Raw genomic sequence first — 16,601 nt, 5'->3', positions numbered from 1 at the left:
ATTTCCCCAGATGCTTTATGAAGAACAAGGATAGAAGAATCTAATGCTGTTCCAATGCTTTATGGTCTTATGGTCATACAGTATGGTTTAACAGACTGTCAAAGCCATTTTTTGGGACTTGGTTCGGAAATTCTCCGCTGAGAAGAGTCTCCTTTATCAGGATGCAGTGGGTTCGAGAATTAAGCTGTCGCCAAAGAACCACAGAAGGTTTTTTTAATGGGTATACGAGTAGTTGGGCCGACTGGTGGTGTAGTGGCATCAGCACTGGACTTCTAGGCAGATGGTCCTGGAGTTCGAATCCAGCTGAGTCCCTACCTGGGCAGTAGTAGTATCTGCATGGAAGAAAGGAATCTACTTCGCCTTTGACAACAACATGAATAGTGCAGGAAGGAGTCTCACAGCATCAAGGAAATTCTGGCCACTGTCCTAGCTGTTGAATAATATACAAAACGATAGGTAATGTACTGGTGACGTTACACATCTACTTCCCAAGTGAAATACTGCAGGAGAATTATAGTATAAAGATACTCAATGGCTTCATTTTCATAATATTACCAATCTAGTAGCCCATCAGATTTATTTTTGATCTTCTCTCTCCTCAAGTTCTGACCTTTACCACCTGACAGTTTCAGGAATACGGATAATCTTCCAACATACAGTTCTATTGCTATGCTTTGTGTGTGAACCCAGGCAGGGAGTGATGAAAGGCTGCTTTAACAATGAGAAAACATTATAGCGGATCTTAGTCAGACATCTGGTTCTTTGGATTTTCTAGGAAGGTGGTAATACATTAGCCTAATTCACTGGGCACTGAACACATTAGAACAGTTCAACTATTATTCCACATTAACCATCCTAGTGCACAGCTTTATTGAAGATCTTCCACTAGACAAATGAGAAGGTGCATTGTTGGAACTCATTGCATGAGCGTTACCCATACATATAGAACAGGAAACAAGATTACATGAAAGAAACAGGTCTGTACAAGGAAGAGCCATGAAATAGGTCAAGTAAATACAAAACAATTACATAGTATTTTGACATCTTTTCAGCTCTACAAAATATAGCCTATCCCCATACTGAAACTAATGAAGGGCAGTTTTCAAATGAACGTTCACGGGAAATTTAAATTAAAAAAAGACTAAATCAGGAAATATCAGGAATCAAATAGGATTGAATGCACAGAAAGTGCTAAAACTAGCAGTTTGCTTCTCAGCTGTAAGTCAGATTAAGGAGATTCTATCTTAAAAGACCATTGAATATTCATTAAGTAGCAAAAAAAAGTCAGGTTAAAGATCATATCTTCTTCATTATGGACCAGTGGATGAGAAGATAATTTAGGTTTGGTAATGCTTCGGTAGAACTTACAGTTATAACAGGCAGTGAAGGCAGAATCCCTTTACAAGTTTAAAAGTAGCTGGGTGAGTACTCGAAGAGCCATAAACTATAGAGCTATAGAAAGAGAACTGCGATTAGTGTTAATTGCTCTTTATTTAGCTAGCACGGATACAATATGCTGATTGGTCTCTACTTATGAAACACAGTTCTATAATACAATAATCAATTAAACATAATGGTATTTGTGTTGTAATGTCTATTTCAATCCAACATGAAAATTGAAAAATTAGGATTCTACTTTTAAATTTGCTTAACGTTATTTTTTTTTTCTCTTCAACACCTGACAAGTATTTATAGGAGTGTATAATATAAATATTTTGAGGAATTACTACCTGTTCTTAAAACACATTGGCATGATCAACTAACACAGAAGATTTCAAATCATTCACATGAGAGACATTGGTGGCTGCTTGGAGATGTCCTCTTCCAAATTTGGATGGCTGCTGTTCACAATTCACTCCTTTGTCTAAAAATAGAGCAGCAATTGGCTCTTCAGCCACACTTGCTAGATCTTGTTATTAAAATAGCCATCATAAAAGCAGAGAGAAAATGAGCTCACTGAAGTGGCACATCAAAAACATGGGAGCCAAGGAAAGGTGATTGAGCTATTAAGCCTGTTCCTTTTGATGCAAATTGCACAAATTGTGATGCCCTGACTCTATTAAGACAAATGAATAGCTTCAGATAAATCTTCCAAGAAAATAAAACTGAAGTATCTCCGTACCAGCTGAAGGCAATAATATCAAGCACCTGCTTTTCAATCAACAAAACTACTTTGAAGATGAGCTCTACATTCATGTACGCTGCTGACAGTTTACTTGTCATTTAACACACAAATCATCAAAACAGGTGAGAAAAGAATCCGGTGACTGGTTCAGTCCAGCCAGTTGATGATCATTGTCTCTGGATGATAAATGGATGATGACTCCCCTACGCCTTCCACCATTCCACTCAATCACAATACCAAAAGAACCACAGCACTCAGGTCAAAATTCTTGATCATAGTTGGCTCTTAAGCATCTCTCCATGCTGTGCTGCAGCCACAACAGCTTTTGAGATCTTAAAGAACAAATCAAGTTCCAGGACTAGAAGCCATGACCGTCAATCATAAGTGACAACTTGGCCTCAGGTAGAAGCTCCTGATGCCCTACTCCCAGATGGTCTGATTGCCCTGCTGAAGTTCATCTCTGTAAAAGCCCTATTGCCTCATGATCATAGTCATTTGCAAATAATTCTTAAAGAATAATCTAAACTAATATATGACATAAAAATTTTGCCTAAAACACGTATCAGTTGATTAAATACAAATTAAGTTCAATTGGTCACTGTACATTAATTAAAAATTAAATTAAATTTTAAAAATCCAAACCACTTACATACAGTTGCCTATTCAACTCAGATCAGTGTTCCTATTTAAATAAGTGGAGCCTCATTATATAAACCAGTTCCCTCCAGCAATAAGCTGAAGGGGAGAAAGCAAATTGCATCCTATCCTTCAGTACATTGTGACCGGGCTCAACTCCTGGGCTCAATTCTAGGCCAGAGGCAAAGGGCTCAACATGCTTTAATATCGTAGAAAAGAGGTACTGAACAAAGTACAATGAGACATCAATAACTGCGCCTCAGGCAGCGTACTGAATTTCTGTTAAAGCTATCAAATCGAGAACAGCTTCCAAGTCAGGGGTCCCAACTTGGGGTCCACGGACACCTTGCTAAATGATGTTAGTCCATGGCATAAAAAAGGTTGGGAACCCCTGTACTAAATGCTTCTAAAAATATAATGATTATTCTAAAATCAAAGGCTTGTTTTTCTCTCGAGCCAAGAGCAATGAGGAATGACTTGATAGGGCTGTACAAGTTGATAGGAGGGAGAGACTGAGTAGACAGCCAGAGACATTTCCCAGGGTGGAAATAGCTAACACGAGAGGGCATCATTTTAAGATGATTGGAGGAAAGTATGGGGGGAGGGAATGTCAGAGGTAAGTTTATCACACAGCAATTTGTAGGTGCATGGAACACTGCCAGAGGTGGTGGTAGAGACAGATACGGTAGGGACATTTAGGAGATTCTTAGATAGACACATGGATGATCGAACAATGGAGGGCTATGTAGGGGGGAAGGCTAGATAGATCTTCGAGTAGGTTAAAAGGTCAGAACAACATTGTGAGCCAAATGGCCTGTACTGTGCTATAATGTTCTATGTTCTGTGTTCTAAGACTTTAAAATACCAAGAAATAACTACAGATATGAAACAGAGTACAGTACTATGCAAATGTCTTAGACACACACATATATATAGAGAGAGACACACACACACACCCTCCCAAGACTTTTGCACAGTACTATAGTGACTTTGTGTATTATACTGTACTGTTATCACAAAAAAAAACAAATTTCATGACGTATGTGAGTGATGATAAACCTGATTCTGATATGGGTCTCTATTATGGATTGAGAGTGGGAAGGGGACAGGGAGAGCGGAATCATGGTTGGGAAATGGGAAAAGGAGAGGGAAGGGAACAGGAAGCAGCAGAGAGGCATTCTGCAATATTCAATAAACCAATTGTTTGGAATCGAATGACCTTTCCTGGTGTCTCAGGGCTAGGTGGTCTGTACCCACACTACCACCCATCCCTGGCACTCCCTCTGTGCCACCTGTCCCACACCCTTCCCGCGGTGCCCTACCCTCACCATTCCCAACATTCTTTGCTCCCGCCAGATTTACAAACTTGCTCTCCACTCCACGTTGATAAATACAGGACCGTGCAAAAGTTTTAGGCACCTGAGCTATATATACATTCTAGCGTAGTGGTTAGCACAACATTTTACGGAACAGGTGACCTGAGTTAAATTCCCACTGCTGTCTGTAAGGAGTTTGTACATCCTCCGCGTGACTGCGTGTGTTTCTTCCAGGTAATCCGGTTTCCTCCTACAGTCTAAAGACGTATCGGTTGATAGGTTAATTGGCTGTTATAAATTATCCTGTGATTGGGCTAGGGTTAAATTGGGGGGGTGGCAGTGCTGCTGGCCAACATGATTCGAAGGGCTGGAAGGGCCTGCTCTATGCTGCATCTCAACAAACAAACAAAAAAAATATACTGTATGTTCCTAAGATTCTCGTTAAAAAAAAACTTTTTCCTCCTAACATCAGATGCTCCAGCAATGGATGGAAATGTGGATACCCCTATATACTGCTGGATAATCCGATCATACTGACTCCACCATTGGATTCCATCTCCCATGATCTGTCACTCGTTTGTATGTAAATACAGTGTTTACTTACTTGAAGGATGGTCCCTTCCAAAAGTCTATTTGATCCACGCATCATAGAACAGCTGGCCAGTAAGTCCCCCAATTACTGAAAATGTTCTCCTCTCAGAAGAAACGTCCAAATTCTTTTTAATTACTGCAGTGCAAACGGATTTGCCACACCTTGTCAATTTAATCTAAAAAGCTTTGGCACTTTGCAAGAATAAGTACTTCCAGACTTTTAATATGATCCTCTGCCTTTGGATTTTTAGATACACTACTGTTTGCTGTTGGTGTCAATAATGATGGAGCAATCAGCTTCTTGGAAAGATTAATTCCCTTTCTTTGTATTTTCTTGGAAAAAAAATCCCGAGACCCATTCTTCACCAAAATAATAATACTTCACAAATACTGAACATTATTAATGCTCGGTGCCATTAAGGAAGCCCTGTGTTTGAATCGCCTACCATATCTCTCAAAATAACCATGAAGTTGCCTCGCGTACTGTATAACAAATTAAAATAAAGCTTAGTCCCAATGGTTCCGCGGGCAAACAAGACTGAAAGGTGATTGGTTTAACAGAGTAAAAGCAGAATACATTCCTGCAGATGCCTCCCTCAGTTGGGTTTGACAATCTGTACTTGCAACTTGCAATTATTCAAATTGGTGGTGGAAGTTTAGAAAAGTCAGAACACATTATGTAAATTTTTCTGAAACGTTCCAGACTTACAGCTTCACAGGTTTTAGTCCACCATGTTTACTGTAATAAATGTTTAATGTCTTTCACTACAACATTTTAATGCTTCCAACAACGTTGCTGTGTTTGGAGCAAAAAAAAACTCTTTGCAGTTTTACACATTTATAAATATTTATTCCATCCTTTCCCTTTTTATTCTTTTCACAATGTTTTTGGACATTTCTACAAAGATACTGTTAATTGATGAGCTTTTGGTAACTCTTGCAATATGCCTCCAAATTCCACTGAGATCATATCACATATTCTGGATTCTTGCTTTCATTCTGATGGTTTTTCATTCTGCATTTTGGCTAGTTCCTCCTTAAATTCCTTGGGAATTACATCGCCGTTAGAATCTCTCTAACATATTTAAAGATGTATTTGTCTTTTACTTGATTTTCTTGAAATGAACAGCAATTCCACTTTAGAATTCCTCATTTATTCCCCTAATTTATCACTCTGACTACTGTTCAAATATTCCCCTATAAGGGGTTTCGTCTTCTTTGACTTTCCTGCAGTCGCTCTGTCCTCTGTTCATATACCCTTCTTTCCTTGGGGCCAAACATGTCCCCTGTGATCTTGACAGCCTGCAACTCCTGCATGAACATTAATTCTATTTTAGAACTTTCTGTATGAGTACGTCTCAAAAGCCCTTTTATTTCCTTTCTCATTTCTATGTACAGTGTTGTTACATGGTGCTGTTCAACGCATGGGCAGAAGCAGGTTCTACGTAATTTTGGAGTCTTGGAGTCATGGAGTCACAAAGGATACACATGCTCTTCTACCCAGTGAATTCACACTGATTCTCAACTGCACATTTACCATAATCCTACACTAATTCCATTTTATTCTTCCTATTTTCCCATCAACTCCCCCAATGGTTCTATCACTTACACACTCGGGGCAATTTACTGTGGGTGATAAATCTAGCAATCAGCACACCAGAGCACCTGAGAGAAAACAATATGGTCACAGGGACAATTTGCAAAGACCACACTGACAGCATTTGGAGGTCAGGATTGAACCAGGCTTTGGTAGTATGAATAAAACCAGACAACACTAGAACTGCTCAGCGGTCAGACAGCTTCTGCGGAGTGAGGTACAGTTAATGGCCGAGTTTTCCCATGGAACCATTCGCAACCATCTGCCATCAGTAACATCACCTCACATAGCGAATGGTGTGGAAACGGAACACATTGCTGTCAGTGGTTTGCAGATGGCCCATCACACTTTGGTACTGGAGATGCTTATGGAGTTTAGTGACAAAGGAAGAGATTGCAGAGCTTTCTTGCGTTATGGTGGGAAACCCACCACAAGATTTAGGATTGGGTGGAGAGTTGTAAGGAGAGCATCCCAAGGGATACAAATACATGGGAATGGCTGCAAGGAACTAATTCAATTACTTGTTTGCCTTGATCAGTGGAAGTGTTAGACATTTTAATGGTAGGGCCGAGTATTTTAGAATGCCTATATGTGCGTTAACAATTTGCTAAGCTTTGAAAATTACTGGATGTTTCTGAACATTTCTGAAGCATCCAGCCTCCAACTGATTGAGCTCAGGTAGAGGAGTGGCTTTGTGCTGCCATCTTTTCTTTCCAATTTGGAGAATCTGTCAGGGTTTGACCTCCCACACGAGGGTACTTTTGTCCTCAGTCCCTCATTGCAAATGATTGGAATGGGCTTCAGTGGAAAATCTTGGTAAACCGGTACCCCACTGAGATCAGTGGAGCTTGCGGTCAGCTTGCTGGTCAAATGCATCACCTCAATGAAAATACTGACTTTGAGCATTACCAAAATCTCTCCTATTAATTTTTCTAGTCTGACTATACAAGCATCTTACTGCTTTTCCTCCCAGCAAATACAGTGTTTTGTTTGTGTAATTTTAAAAATTTATTTGCCAGGGTCTCAGCATCAGCAGCATTTTCTGCCCATTCCTACTTTGACATTGAGAAGGTGACAGCGAGCTGTCTATTTGAATCCATGCAGCCATTCTAGTTGAAGGTACTTGGATCTGTGAAGATTATGTTTGAAATAAAATCAGTGAGGAAACGGTTCATTGGACTGAACAAACCCAAAATAAATCTTGCAAAGTGGAATTTACCTTAAAATTGAATCCATTTTCAAAGAGGATGTGCTGGAACTTTTGAAAAAGTATTAGAATAGTTAAGTCCCTGGGGCTGTTTGGGATATACCCCAAGTTACTACAGGAAGTGAGGGAAATGCTGTACCTTAGGCAATGAGCTTTGTATCCTCACTGACCACAGGAGCAGCACCAGAAGATTAGAGAGTAGCAAGAGTTATGTAACTTCTGTTTAAATGTACCATGGGTTAACAATGAAAAATCATACTCTGGAAGAATTAGAGAACTGTTATTTGCAGTAATAAACAAACATGTCTTAACCCAGTCACGTGCTGGAACATTCTGGCAATCCTGCGCATGCTTAATGACTCTGTCCAATCATGTACTGGCATATTATTGCAACTGATATCACCACAGCAAGTGTTATTCCTTTGTTCAAGAAAGGTAATAGGGACAACCCTAGCAATTATAGACCAAGGGGTCTTACGTCAGTGATGGGCAAACTACTGGATAGGATTCTTAGAGACAGGATTTACAAGCATTAGGAGAGGCATAATCTGATTAGGGATAGTCAGCATGGCTTTCTGAGGGGCACATTGTGCCTTAGGAGCTTGATTGAATTCTTTGAGGAAGTGACAAAATAAATTGATGAAAGGAGAGCAGTGGATGTGGTGTACACAGATTTTAGTAAGGCATTTGATAAGGTTCCCCATGTTAGGTACATTCAGAAGGTCAGGAGGCAAGGGATCCATGGAAACATGTCTGCATGGATTCAGAATTAGTTGCCTATAGAAGCGAAGTGTGGCAGTAGATGGAGCCTAAAGGTCAGTAACCAGTGGTCTTCCACAGGGAGCTGTTCTGGGACCCTTGCTCGTTGTGATTTTTATAAATGACTTGGATGAGGAAGTAGAAGGGTGGGTTAGTAAGTTTGCTGATGCTATATAGGTTGGTGGTGTTGTAAATAATATAGAAGCTTGTTGTACGTTACAATGGGACTGGCAGGATGCAGAGTTGCGTGGAAGAATGGCAAATGGTGTTCAATCCACAAAAGTGTGCAGAGATTCACATTAGAAGTTTGAACTTGAAGGCAGTGAATGAGGTGAATAGCAGGATTCTTAACAGTGTGTAGGAACAGAAGGGTCTTGGAGTCCACATTATTAAATCCCTCAACATTGCTGCACAAGCTTCTAGAGGCATATGGTGTGTTGGACTTCATTAGTCAGAGGATTGAGTTATCGAGCCCCGAACTTTAAAGTGGGCGCAGAGGAGATTTACCAGGATGCTGCCTGGATTAGAGAGCATGCTGTATGAGGAGAGGTTGAACAAATAGGGCTTTTCTCTTTGGAGCAAAGGAGGATGGGCGGCGATTTGATAGAGGTGAATAAGATGAGAAGGGGTCATGATAAGTGTCGACAGACAGTGCCTTTTCCCCAGGGCAGAAATGGTTAATTCAAGAGGGTGATTGGAGAAAAGAATAATGGGGGTTGTCAGAGATAGGTTTTTTTTAACACAAAAAGTAGTGGGTGCATGGAATGTGCTGCCAACGGTGGTAGTAAAGGCAGATACATTAGGAACATTTAAGAGATTCCCAGACAGGCACATGGATAAAAGAGAAATGGAGGACTATGTGGGAGGGAAGGGTTAGACTGATCGTGGAGTAGGTTGAAAGATCAGCACAATAGCAGGAGTCAAAGGGCCTGTACAGGGCTGTACTGTTCTTTGTTCTATATCTTTTAAAATTCATATCACAAGCAGGAATTTCCATTTATCTTTCAAATGTCCTATCTATGACTTTATTATTAAGTTCCTCAATCAGCAAGCTTTAACCTCGTGCAAATCTTGGCTATCGAACATTTTGCTCCAATGGGCTATTATTCAGCTTATTGTGAATTTCATATAGAGATTACCAAAGCTATCTACTCGCAAAAAGTTAGCCTAAATCCACTGCTATTCCTGACAATATAATTAATTCATGATTTGCGTGAAGTACTCAGCAAATCCATTCAACTCCACTTAGAAACAAGGTATTTTGATTATTCTGGTTCAGGCAGGTTTCAAAATCATACTTCTTCCACAAGGAGCAACACAGGAAATAATAATCAAAAGGACCAGCTTTGGCTGATATTGTAAAACATACGATATTGATTCAGCTGGCAGTTTATACTTTCATTTCTTTGAAAATCTCATACTGACAAACTTGTAGCATTTGTTCTATTTGCACCATTGTTGTTAGTTGAAGTCGAGCTTCTGCAGAATCAAAATGTTATAATGACAATAATTCACTACCTGCTCTTGCAGTTGATGATCACGGCAAAAACTACCTTCTCTAGGTTGTGCAGAAATAAATGTTGTTTTCTAAACTCTACTCCCAGACTCTCACTATATTGATAAATTTGTTCATTATTGTCATACAGCGCATACCAAGGTACAGCGAAAAACTTTGTTTTGCATGATATCCAAAAAGATCATTTCATTACATGAGTGCACTGAGGTAGTACAAGGGAAGACAATAGCGGAATGCAAAATAGATTCTTCTGGTTACAGAGATGGCAGGCAGGCAATAAGATTCAAGACTATGTAAAGTAAGCTGTGAGGTATCAATAGATATCAATAGTCTTCAAACAGCAGGACAGAAGCTGTCATTGGGCCTGGTGGTATGGCTTTTGGGCTTCTGTGTCTTCTGCCCAATGGGTGGGGACAAATGAGAGAATGCCCAGGGCGGGTGGAGTCTGGCTGCTTTACTAAGGCAGTGGGAAGCGTAAAGTGTTCGTGGACGCTTGTTTCTGAGATATGCAGAGCTGCATCCACTACTCTCTGCAGTTTCAGGCAGGGCAGTTGCCACGTTGCATTTGAATACGATGCTTTCTGTGATGTGCATATACAAATTGGTGGGGGTCAGAGGGAACATGCCCAATTTCTTTAGCCTCCTGAAGAAGTAGAGGTATCGGTGCACTTTCCTGGCTATGGTATCTACATGGTTGGACCAGGACAGACTATCATTGATGCCTACTCCTAAGAACACAAAGCTCTCAATCTTCTCGACTTCAGCACTGTTGATGTAAATAAAAGCACGCGCGTCTCCTCATTTACTGAAGTCAATGACAGGCCTTTTGTTTTCTGAACTTTGAGGGAATGGTGCCACAACAACAGCACCTGACTCAACATCAGCCAGACCAAAGAGCTGATTATTGAGGAAGAAACCAGAGGTCCATGAACCAGTCTTCATTAGGAGGAAGGATGGGGAGAGGGCCTGTAGCTTTACATTCTTTGGTGTCAACATATCAGAGGATCTGTGCTGGGACCAGCACATAAATATCATCACAAAGAAGGAACAACAGCTCTTCTTCTTTCTTAGAGTTTTGTTCAGATTTGGCATGTCATGAAAAACTTTGACAAACTTCTATAGATGTACAGTGGAGAGTATTCCAACTGGTTACATCACAGCCTGGTATGGAAACACCAATGCCCGCCAAAAAAAAAAACAGTCTATCACGGGCAAAGTCCTCCCCACCAATACAAACATCTAAAAGGGGATCTGTCACAGGAACGCAACATCCATCATTAGAGACCCCTCCTTCAAAGCCATGCAGTCTTTTCACTTTTACCATCAGGAAGAAGGCACAGAAGCCTTAGGATCCACAACACCAAGTTCAGGAACAGTTATTACCCTTCAACCATCAGGGTCCTGAACCAGTGTGGATAACTTCACTCACCACAACTCTGAACTGATTCTGCAATGTAACAACTCACTCTCAAGAGCTTTCTACAGCTCATCTTTCGCACATTGGTGTTTGTTTGTCTTTGTCTGTTTATGTATAGCTTTTTTTAGAAAATGTTATTGTATTTCCCTTTTCCTGTAAATGCCTACAATAAAATTGATCTCATAGCTTCCTGCAAGAAAAGGAATTTCCAGGGTTGACATGGTATCATGGCAGTTAGCATAATGCTATTGCAGCGCCGGAGACTGGGCTCAATCCTGTCATTGTCTGTAATGAGTTTGTAGTTTTTTTTTTCTCTCATGATTGCATGAGTTTCCTCTGGGTGCTCCGGTTTCATCCCACATTCCAAAGATGTACTAGTTAGTAGGTTCATTGGTCACATGGGTGTAATTGGGCAGTGGGACTCATTGAGCCGGTAGGGCCTGTTACCATGGTGAATCTCTAAACAAAATATATAAATAATAAAGGTAGTATAGCTTTTCTCGGCAGTGGGTTTAGATTTTTTTGCGCAATAATAAAATTATTACTTTTCAATTTAATTTACATGAATATGGGGTAATGAAACTATAAGTGTGATTCACATATATTGTAATTGATATATGATATACATCCTCCTGTACCCTGTATTCTTATTTGTAAGGAATCAATAAAAATACTGAAACATTGAAAAAGAAAGTAGATCTATATACTACTGAAACTCTCATGCTCTGTTTGTCTGTTTGTGACCTCCAATTAGCGTAAACGGTGCATTACAGCGGCACTATTTTTGGCTAAATCGACTTAAAATGCGCTAACTTACAGAATGCAGGCAAAGTTCAGGGTTATATATTCGTATAAATTTGCACACTTCCCAAAATCAACAGCCCCACTTTCACCCAAGAGCTGATGTCAGCCATGATGCAAACCGCGATGCGACACCATGACGCATGCACACAGCCAGCTCAGAAGAAACTCACGATGCTCACAGCAGCGACACCAACCGGAGCAAAAGGGCAGGGCAGCTCTATTTTGAGTGGTCACATTCTGCTAATCACCATCAGAATGTGCAGGATTGGGACAGATCTAACTGCCACCCATCAATAAGGGATAATTAAATCTTATTGTAATGACGTACTTCCAAACACCCATATAACCCTTTCCTGCAGTCAAAGGATAGGCCCTGCCCTTTTAGGAGAGCGCCAAACACATCATTGAGAATAATCGGCATCCTGTAGGGTTTGGTGTTACTGCTTCATATCTTCTATCCAGCATTAGGGTATAAAAAAATGGTCAGCCTAATTATGCCATGTGGAAAGAGAAGGGGTACATTATGGTCAAGAGATGACAGTTGGGAAGCGGCAAGAAGAGGGAGAGAACAAGAATCGGATGAGGCCAGGGCCGCACGACTTCAGGATCAAAGAGTCAGGACAAAAAGGATGAGTGAAGAAGAGACAGAGGAGGAGAGGCGTGCACGTCTCCAGAATGACAACAACTGGCACAGGAGGAGGAGAGAGGAAGAGACAAAGGAGCTGAGAAATGCACATCTCCAGGATCAGAGACAAACAACAAACAACAGAAGAGAAGAAGAGACAGGGAATGAAAGGGCTGCACGTCTCCAGATTGACAACGAGAGGCACAACAGTGGCAGATCAACCAGAAATGTTGCCATCAAGAGTGTCCGTCGTTAAACGAGGAGGAGCTATATTTGCCTTGCTACGCGCCGTTCTTCTTTAATAAACCGAGGTGTTTCTTCTTCAATTTCCAAAGCAAAGTAATACCAATAGCATTCATGAAAATTTAATGTTGATTCTGGTCACGTCAGACCTTTCTCTCAAAGGGTGCCCCAATGGCTCACCCCGTTGTCTAGTGGATAATAAATTTACTTTGAACCTTGATGCTGTTGTCATGACACCAAGCCACTTGAATCTCTCATTCCTTCCTGTACTCCAACTTGTCATTATTTGAGATTCAACCCACCATGGTGGGGTGTCATCTACAAACTTGCTGTTGGAGTTAGAGCAAAATATGGCCATGCAGTCATGAGTGGAGTATGGAGTATGGAGCCCTGTGGGGACTGGTGCCGAGGATAATTGTGACCGAGGAGCTGCTGGCTATCCTTACTGACTGTTGATCAGGAAGTCAAAGATCGACTTGGAAGGGGAAGTGTGTGGATTCCAGCCCTTGGACTTAAAGGGTTAATTAAAGTATTGAAGCCAGAACTGTAATCGATAAAGAATAGCCTATCATGGGTGTCTTTACTGCCCAGATGCTTCAGAGATGAACACAGAGCCAGTGAGATGGCATTTGCTGTAAGTCTTTCATAGTGATCCTCCAAGAACCACAACATTTTCATAGAGTTTTGAGGCTTGTGTACCTTAATGATCCAGAGAGCGCTGTTTAAGATCTCTTATTATACTTAGGTACAAGAAAGCAGATAGGAATGACAGTTTGAAGTAAGGAAAAGTTAAACATTTCTGCAAATACTGCAGATAGCTAATCTGCACAGGATCCAATGAAATGGCTGGTGATTCCTCCGGGCTATAAGCTTTCCATGTGTTTGTTTCCTGGAAGACTTCCAATGTCTGCAATGGTGACCATTGGTACGGGTGCATTGAAGGCTGCCGGGGTGGGTGGTAACATTCCATCCCTCTTCTGTTCAAAACATGCATAGAATGAGTTAAGCTCTACAGGAAAGGATGTGCTGTTGTTGGTGATGCTGCCTGACTTGATTTTGTAGCCCATCATAGAATGTAAGACCTACCACAACTGACAACTGGTCTGGGGCTCTGTTTTGGACTGATAATTGTCTTTTGACATCTCTGATAGCTTTACAAAAGTTGTACCTCAATTTTTCATACAGGTCAGGGTTATCCCATTTGAATACTGGTTTCCTGAACTTCATTGGGGAGTGCATCTCCACTTCATCCATGGCTTCTTTGTGGGATTATCTAGACTGACCTCTTTGGTAGAGTCTTCAACAAACTTGCTGATAAAGTCTGCGACAGTCGTGACTTTCTCGTCTAGGCTGGCTGTTGAGTCTTTGAATATGAAGTCAGTAGCCATGATAAGAAGGCTCTCAGGGTATCCTGTTTCAAGGCTGTTGATCATGGAGTCTAGTTCATTGAGTGCAGACTTCACATTTTCCTGGAAAAAATGTGGACTGCCTTCAGGATAGCTGAAGTGAACTCATATGCAGGTAGTATGAGTGGAACTTCACTTTAGGTTTTCCAATCAGATGAGCAGGAAGCCACCAAGGTCAGTTAACTGTCTGGTAATGAGAAAGAGGGGTAGTCAAGGAAGGAGTTAATATGCAAGGGTTAGGAGGAGAGGGGATTAATGGGGGTCCAGGGTTAGAAGGCTAAGACCAAGTCAAGTGAAGGCATCACGTAAAAGTGGTCTACTGGCTGAGACAGGTAATTGGTGCTGGAATCAACCAGTGTCCTCATAGAATCTTAGGACACTGCAGGAAAGAAACAGGCCCTTCAGCCCATCTAGTTGTGCTGATCTGTTATTCTGCGTAGTCCCATCAACCCGCTCCTGGATCATAGACTTCCATACACCTCATAAGCTGTTCTTAAATGCTAAAATGGAGCCCACATCTACCACTTCTGAAAGCAGCTCTTTCCACACTCACACCTCCCTCAAAGTGAAGAAGTTCCCCCTCAGGTATCCCTTAAATATTTCACCTTTCACCCTTAACCTATGACCTCTAGTTTGATGGCTTCTGCTTGCATTTACCCATCTATACCCCTCATAATGTTGTACACCTGTGTCAAATCTCCCCTCATTCTCTTACACTTACGATAAAGGATCCAAACCACTCTCAAAAGAAATGATTGCTGATCAATGGCAGGGAAATAATGCCAATACACTGATAAATGCCAATGCTTCTGCACAACATCTGGATCAATAACAGTTTGTTAGAGGAAGAAGCTGGAGCTCCATGAACCAATTCTCATTAGGAGGTCAGAGGTGAAGAGAGTTAGTAAGTTTGAGTTCCTTAGCGTTGTCATATTAAAGGATCAGTGTTGGGACCAGCGAATAATTGCCATCACAAAGAAGGCATTACTGTGGCTCTACTTTCTTAGAAGTTTGCGTGGATTCGGCATGTCATCCAAAACTCTGACGAACTTCTGGAGGTGCAGAGTATCCTGACTGGATGCTTCATGACCTGATATGGAAACACCAATGCCCAGGAATAGAAAAGTCTACAGACAGTGATGGGTACATCCCAGTCCATCACAGGCAAAGCCCTCCCCATCACTGAGCACACTGACAAGGAATGCTGCCACAAGAAAGCAGCATCCATCACCGAGTGCTCCCATCAACCAAGTCATGCTCTTTTCTCCCTACCACCATCAATCAAGAGGTACTAGAGCTTTAGTTTCCACACCACCGGGTTCAAGAACAGTTATTACCCTACAAACATCAGGCTCCTGAACCAGCAAGGATAACTTCACTCATCTCAACACTAAGCTGATCACTAAACACAACCTATGAACTCACCTTCAAGGACTCTATAACTTGGTATTATTTATTTACTTTTTTTATTATTTGCACAATTTATCTTCTTTTGTACATTGGTCGTTTGCCAGTCTGTTATTTATAGTTTTTCAAAAATTCTATTGTTTTTCTTTATTTTCTTATAAATGTCTGTAAAGAAACAAATCTCAAGTTAGTATAAGGTGACAAATGCGTACTTTGATAATAAATTTATTTTGTAGAGTAGTGTTTTTTTGCATTGAAATTGGTACATTAATTTCAACACAAAACTTATAATTCACTTTACTTAGCGTGCAACCATTGCCTTTTCAATTGTAGTAATACTGGCAACTCCAGAATTACAAAGGGGTGGGGTTGCATTTGTAGAAAATGACCATAAGAAATAGGGGAAGAATTAATCCATTCAGTCAATCAAGTCTGCTCCAATATTCAATCAGGGTTGATTTTTTTCAAATACATTCTCTCACTTTCTCCTCATAACCCGAAACCCTTTCATCAATCAACAACCTACAAACTCTGCCTTAAATATACTAATTACACTCCACCACCCTTTATGACAATGACAACCACAGGTTCAGCACCCTCTGAATGAAGAAATTTCTCCTCATCTCAATTTTAATAGGACATCCCTGAATTCTGAGGCTGTGCCTTCAGATCCTGGACTGTCCTACAAATGAAAGCATCCTCCCCATGCTTACTCTGATCAGGTCTTTCAATACCTGGTAGGCTTCAATGAGATGTCCTGTGTCCCCTGGAGGCCATGTCTCAATTTTCTATAAACTGAAGCTGTGGCACCTGTATATGTGCCAAAAAACACAAATTGAAAAAGAACAAATTTTATGTTGTTTTATTTGCTTTTTTCTTCACATAGTTCCATGAGAATTAATATATTCATTCATATTCTGGATCTCAATTTTTGGATTATAATCTATAGATA

Source organism: Hypanus sabinus, chromosome X2 (assembly GCF_030144855.1).
Source record: "Hypanus sabinus isolate sHypSab1 chromosome X2, sHypSab1.hap1, whole genome shotgun sequence".
NCBI classification, from domain to species: domain Eukaryota; kingdom Metazoa; phylum Chordata; class Chondrichthyes; order Myliobatiformes; family Dasyatidae; genus Hypanus; species Hypanus sabinus.
This window is presented reverse-complemented; position numbering follows the sequence as displayed.